The sequence below is a fragment of the Dasypus novemcinctus genome, chromosome 14 (assembly GCF_030445035.2).
Source record: "Dasypus novemcinctus isolate mDasNov1 chromosome 14, mDasNov1.1.hap2, whole genome shotgun sequence".
NCBI classification, from domain to species: Eukaryota; Metazoa; Chordata; class Mammalia; order Cingulata; family Dasypodidae; genus Dasypus; species Dasypus novemcinctus.
Genome location: NC_080686.1, coordinates 42,992,289 through 42,999,423, shown reverse-complemented (window position 1 = coordinate 42,999,423; position 7,135 = coordinate 42,992,289). Strand labels below are relative to the sequence as shown.

The 7,135-nt window shown below is 43.6% G+C and overlaps 1 long non-coding RNA gene across 1 annotated transcript; it reads left to right on the top strand.

Annotated features, from left to right (window-relative positions):
* The first annotated feature begins 455 nt into the window (after nt 1-455).
* On the top strand, nt 456-6,943 carry LOC139436404 (uncharacterized). The gene is made up of 3 exons (XR_011645642.1): nt 456-610; nt 2,594-2,700; nt 4,663-6,943. It is a non-coding gene; the product is annotated as an uncharacterized lncRNA (long non-coding RNA).
* Nucleotides 6,944-7,135: the final 192 nt, after the last annotated feature.

The window sequence follows — 7,135 nt, the reverse complement described above, 5'->3', positions numbered from 1 at the left end:
AAGCTCTCTGTCCCCTTCTTTCCCAGCTGACAGGTCTCGCCGTACGTCAGCGTCCCGATCCCCACCCTGCGCGCTAGAAAAAACAGGCGCACTTGCCAAATAAACATTAATTCCTCTCTTCTTCCTCTATTCTTTCTCTCTGATTTTAAAAGCCATGATTTTCTTTCTTAGCTAACACCTATTGGCCATGTTGAGAGAAAAGAAAGAAAATTCAGTATAGGACTTCAGACCACAGAAGACGGTAGGTGCGGGGCGGCCAGCCTTGGTTCTGGGGTGCCTGCCTCTCAGCAGCATGGTGTAGGCTTTGGAACAGACATTAGAAACAAATTGCCATTAGAAATGGTCGCAGAGCTGAAATGAAACACAATATCATCTGTGCTTTAAATGACCTACAAGGACATGAAAATGCCGAGTCATAGGAAGGTGTTCTAATCTGTCAGGAACAGAGAAAAGTGATTGATGATACCATGGAGAAAAGGAGGGGAGGCGCTTAGCCCAGCCCTGCTCCTGGTGGCTTCCGGTTCCTCCCTGCGCGGGGCTTGGAGGGGGCCTGGTAAGCTGCGCGCTGCCCGCGCCCTCGGTGGTTGCTGCAATCGTCCTTACCTCCCAGGTCAGTCCAGAGGAGTCTCGGTTTATGCTCTTCCTTCATGACGTTGTTTTTCTTTTTGTTCAAAGATTCTGAGAACTCACTCAAATACCTTCTTGCCGAGGTAAGAGGTGAGGGAGGAAAAGCAGGCTGTGTCACGAGGTCACGTTGCCACAGGCCCTCTCTCCTCTGGGCCTGATCTGCTTCGGCCACACCTCACTCAGGGCTTTTGAGGGTGCCGTGTACCCCCCGGTAGGGGCGCCGTATCTGCGCTGATGGAGCTGGTTTGGCTGTGGCTGGCCAGGCGAGCATTACACTCTTGAAGATTGAATAACTAGGAGGCAGTGTATTTTCACAAGTCAAACACGTCGATTAAATACCGAGAGACATGGGCACGCAAAGAAAGAAGCAATCACTGTGGGTTGGAGGGATCAAGGAAGGTCTTAAAAAGGACGGAGCACTTGATGTGGACTTGAAGGAATAGGGAAGACGCGTGTGTGTTATGCATTTCCTGTATTTCCTCCCCAAGCACACACACAGTTTCCCGTTATTAACATTTTGCATTAGTGCGGCCCCTTTGTTATTGTACAACTGATGAAGCAGTATTTTTATAATTGCATTATTAACATGGTTTACATTAGCATTCACTCTTTTTTTTCCATTTTTTTATTAAAGATACATAGATCACACAAAAAGGATTCACTCTTTGTGTTACACAGCTCTATAGTTAAAATTTTTAAAAAATTGTGGTAACATACATACAACATAAAATTCCCATTTTAACCACTTTCAAGTATACAGTTCAGTGGATGGGGAAGATTTGAGTGACTGGAGTGAATTACATGATAGAAGGTATGGAGAATCAACTAACCAGTCAATAAATAGTTACTGAAGGCTCATTTGGGAGAAGGCACGTGTTCTAGGGCGTGTACAATGTTCTGAAGATGGTGAGCTACCCAGGTTGTTAGGTATTGAGGGCTCATGGGAGAAATGCTTGGAAGGTAGATAAGGGTCTTGAATTCAAGAAAAAATTTGGAACTTAGCCTATAGGCCAGAGTTTCCCACCGTCAGCTGCCCTGCTGGTATGCGCCCAGGAATTCTAAGTGAGTGGAAGCAGCAAGCTGTGTCAAGCAAGGACAGGAGTCCCTGGAGACCCCAGGCCAAGGGCTTGCCTTGGCAGCCTCCTTTCCTTATTCCAGTGTCCAAACAAATACCTTCACATCCTGTGTTTTCCATGACTTGGAAACTTTCGGCAACCACTGCTTTGTGGACAATGAGGAGTTGCTGAAACTATCTGGGCACTTGTGTGATATTGGGTTGGAATTTTATTTTTCTCTCCACCTAAACTGTAAACTCCTCAAGGAATGGAGCTCAGCCATACCTCTCCTATTTTTGCTGCATGAAGAGAAAAACTTTATTATTTGACTAATTGGATATTATGTTGTTTTTTTTAAAAATAAACTTACCAAATTATATGATAGGGTTGACTATTCTGCCTGCTTCCAGGAAGGTTTAGAAATCATAAAAGCAGAGTCATAGTAATTCTTAAGTAATCACAATAGCCAAAAAGTAGAAACAACCCAAAAGGCCATGAACTGATGGGTGGATAAATAAAAAGTAGTGTACACATACAATGGGATATTATTCGGCAAGAAAAAGGAATTACATACTGATATGTACTAGAATATAGATGAACCTTGAGAACATGCTAAGAAGACAGTCACAAAAGACCACATAGTGTATGATTCCATTTATATGAAATGTCCAGAATAGGTAGATTCATTGTTGTCTAGGACAGAGAGGTGGGGGTAGAGAGGCGGGGAGTGGGAATGGGAGTGACGACAGCTCTTATAAAATTACGTGATGGTAGTTGCGCAAGTCTGAAAATATTTTTTAAAAATAGAAAAAAGTTAAAGGGATGATACAAATGGGAAGCTGTAACCACAGTGAAGCTGTTCGTGCTCAGTGGTAACTGGCCTTAGCCCGAGGACCTGTTTATTTTTCCAGATTTTTCCGAAGGACAGTCGTGTTTTGGCAGGTAGAATGGGGAAGGTGGAAGGAGTTGACAACACAACTAACTTTAAGAAGGAGGAATTTGAAGGGGTGAAGATCAGGTTAGTGTGAAGAAATGTTGGTGTGGATTGTTGGCTAACGTTAGTGTTTGTGAGTCCGGTAACCAGCTTTTCTCTTCTCTCTAAGTATCCTGGTTAGCTTCACACAGGAATTGCCCAGCGGTTGGCCAGGAGACCACCTCTCCCAGCTTTGAAAGCTATGAGACAGTCACTTTTGTTCCATTAACGGCAAATGCAAACTGCTCCAGTTCCTGAAATTCTGGTTTTGCCGTCCTTCTAATTTGACTTGATAGCATAGACTTGTTCCTGACCAGCAGAGGGCACTGTTGGCATGAGACACACACACACACACACACACACACACACACACACACACTGCCCAGCACAGCGAGAAGGAAGCAGTTGGGCTGGAGTCTGCATTGCATTAGATTCTAATGAAATTAGACTAGAATAACATACTTTGAATTTTAGAACACAATTTGCCACATTCTTGAAGTAGTGATTTGGCATACATGGTATTAAAACAAAACAGAACTCCAACAGCCCTGTTAATTCCTAGAGAGACGACTTATTTAGACAGTCTGGACATTTTTTCATCCAACAAATATTTATCGAATGCCTATTATGCACACAGTATTGGGCCCTTCGATACAGCTTGATCAAAGGATTTTGCCAGATATTGCTATCGATGACTTTTGAAAGTGAAAACCATATTATCCACGTGCACGTTCAACATGAACTCAGAAAGATGTCGAATGCTATTCAAGGATGCTGTATCATCATCAAACATCTGCTAGTGAAGGAGGGGGAATTGTTGGCTTTTTAATCCAGTTTCCCTGCCAACTCGACTGTGTGAAAGTATAACGATAATTAAATTTATTCAGTGCAGACTGTGTGCCAGGAAATGTTCTAAATGCTTTATCACTTTGATACTAAAGTGTGCTTCATGGCGTGGGGGCATGAGCATCACCTGGGAGCTTGTTAGAAATGCAGAGTCTCAGGCCCCACCCCAGTCCTGCTGACTCAGAATCTGCATTTTAAAAAGATTTGTATGCACATACATGGAAGTTTCAGAGGCAGGGCTCTACTATGTATTATCTTATTTAATCCCCATCACCGGGAAGCGGACTTGGCCCAGTGGTTAGGGCGTCCGTCTACCACATGGGAGGTCTGCGGTTCAAACCCCGGGCCTCCTTGACCCGTGTGGAGCTGGCCCATGGGCAGTGCTGATGCGCGCAAGGCGTGCCGTGCCATGCAGGGGTGTCCCCCACGTAGGGGAGCCCCACGCGCAAGGAGTGCGCCCTGTAAGGAGAGCCACCCAGCATGAAAGAAAGTACAGCCTGCCCAGGAATGGCACCGCCCACACAGAGAGACACAGATTCCCATGCCGCTGACAACAACAGAAGCGGGCAAAGACGCAGCAAATAGACACAGAGAACAGACAACCGGGGTGGAGGGGAAGGGGAGAAAAAGAAAGAGAGAAAGAAAGAAAGATCTTTTTAAAAATCCCCATCACCATCCTATGACAGAGGTACTATTATCATGCCCATTGTCAAGAGGGAAACTGAGGGAAGGAAAAGCAAAGTAAATTACTCACTGCAAAGCTGGGATATTTTTACTCAGAAAAATAACTTCCTGCCCATACGGTTATTCATATTGCCTGACTTTTCCTCTTCTTTATCTATTTTTCAGGTACATAAAATGGATACGTGAAACACGTTACCCTAATATCATATTGGTTAAATAGCTACTGGTAATATGTGCAGTTTGGGATCCTTAAAGTAAAAGTATATTATACTAATTATACGTTAGTTATACAAAGTCAAGTCCAAATCTTCTTTTCTCAGGAGCACTTTACCAAATGTCTGTTTTGAATGTCTCCCTCTCCCACCTTTAAATAATCTGGCGTACTCCTCCCCCAGGGCCTTTTCACTTGTCTCTTATATCTGCATGGCTAGTTCTCTCACTTCCTTCAAGTCTTTGTTTAAATATTACATTCTCCAGAAGGCTTCCTTGACTACCTTCCCGGAAATTACATCTGTCCATTTCTAAGAAGATGATGCAGAAAGGAACAAAGGAAGCCCTTCCCAAAACTGAAGCAAAGGACAAGGCTTTGTAAGCAAGAAAACCATGTAGTAAAAAGACCATGGCTACAAGAAGGAAAAGATCCATACACCTCCCACTTGCCAGCGGCCCTGGACGCTGAAACGCTGAAGGCCGTGCCCATGCCTGCGGAAGTGTGCTCCCAGGAGGAGCAAGCTTGGCCGCTGTGCCACCGCGCCATCAGATGGAGGGGAGCAGCACGCTGGCGCTCACTGCAGTCCTCAAGGATGGGTCCAGCCCGCAATGAAGAAGTCCTGCTACCCTGACCTGGTCCAAGGTTACACTCTGGGAAGAGAAGAAGGCATACCTTAGACTGACATACCGTGATGCTTTGGATGCTTAAAAAACAAACAAACAACAACAAAAACACACAAAAAAACAACTGGGATCACTTAGAGTCCAGATTGCTGGTTTTGAATATAATAAGGCTTTATGCCACACAAGAAAAAATATTACAGCTGTGCCCCCTAAAGCCCTTGAACACACATACACACAAACCCATCTCTGCTTTATTTTTCTCTAGAGCACTTTTTACAATCTGATAAATACATATATATATTTGCTTCTTGTTTATCTTTACCAATTAGAATGTAAATTCCTAAAGGACAAGGATTTCTGTCTTTGTTCACTGTGCATCCCTCAGCACTTAGAAAAGTACGTGGCACAATACAGATGCTCTATAATGTTTGTTGAATAAATGAATGTGGAATAAATGAATGAATATGAATAAATGAATTAATTAATTAAAAAATAAGTGAATAGTTTCTACCTGATTGCAAACTTCTCAAGACTTTGGGCCATGTTTTTTGTTTATTTGTTTTTAAGATTTATTTATACATTTATCTACCCCGCCCCCCCCCCCGCCCCTGGCCGTTTGTACTCGCTGTCTGCTCTCTGTGTCCATTCGCTGCATGTTCTTCTGTGTCTGCTTGACTTGTCCTCTCATCTTCTCTTTAGGAGGCACTGGGAAATGATCTCAGGACCTTCTGACATGGGAGAGAGGCACTCAATCACTTGAGCCACCTTAGCTCCCTGGTTTGTTGTGTCTCTCACAATCTTCCTCTGTGTCTTTTTTGGTGGCATCATCTTGTTGTGCCAATTCTCAGCCTTGCATGGGCTAGCCCTCTGTGCTGTGTGGGGCAGTTCACTTCCACCAGGAGGTCCTGGGGACGGAACCCGGGATCCTCCATGTGGTAGATGGGAATGCAATCACCTGAGCCACATCTGCCTTCCGGGCCATGTTTTATATAGCTTTATATCTCAAAACCATGTGGGGGAGTGGATGTGGCTCCAGTAGTTAGATATCCGCCTTCCACATAGGAGATCCTGGGTTCGGTTCCCAGTGTCTCCTAAAAGAAGACAAGCAGACACAGAGAGCACACAACAAACACACACAGAGAGGACACAACAAACAGGGAGCAGACAGCAAGTGCAAACAAGGGGTGGAAGAGAAATAAATAAATCTTTAAAAAAAAAACAACACAGGAAGCAAATGTGGCTCAAACGATTGGGCTTCTGCCTGTCACATGGGACATTCCAGGTTCAGTCCTCAGTGCTTCCTGGAGAAGGTAAGCTGGCATGACGGGCAGGTGTGGTGAGCTGATGCAACAAGATGATGCAAGAAATAGATACAAAGAGGAAAGACAATGAGAGACACAACAAACGAGGGAGCTGAGGTGGCTTAAACAATTAAGTGTCTCTCTCTCACATGGGAGATCCCAGGTTCAGTTCCCAGTGCCTCTTAAAGAGAAGACAAACAGACACAGCACACAGCAAATGAACAAAAAGAGCAGACAGTGACTACAACAACGAGGGGGGGATAAATAAATAAAATCATAAAAAATAAAATAAAGAAGTTAATAAATAATTTAAAAAACAAAAAACACAACCCTACCAGCATGATTGGTAAAATAAATGTTTATTGAAATGGAGTTATTTTATTGAGAGTGTACTTATGAAAGATTAAATTGCACATATTTATGTCACCAGTATCATTTCTTCCATTGTCTAGAAATCTGGATATTGTATCACAATTCTAGAAGAATTACTCAGCTGTAATAAAGGATAATTAAATGTTCTGCATTTTTTGTCTACGTTTTTGAGAACTGCATATTTGTGAGGGAATGCTTATTTCATAGATAAAACTTGTAGCAGCTTGTAAAGGTATCACTTTTTAGTTAATGCTGTTGATTTACTTTAAGAGGTAGCATTGTGGGAGACGCTTTGGGACTGGCTGTTTCGGGATTTTTCCTGGTCCGGAGGTGTCTGGACATCGATTTAGAGGGAAGGTAACAGAGAGGATCCATCTGTGAAATATACACGGAGATCCCAGCTATGTGTGGAGGACTCCCTCCTTGGGTAGGCGGAGCCGAGG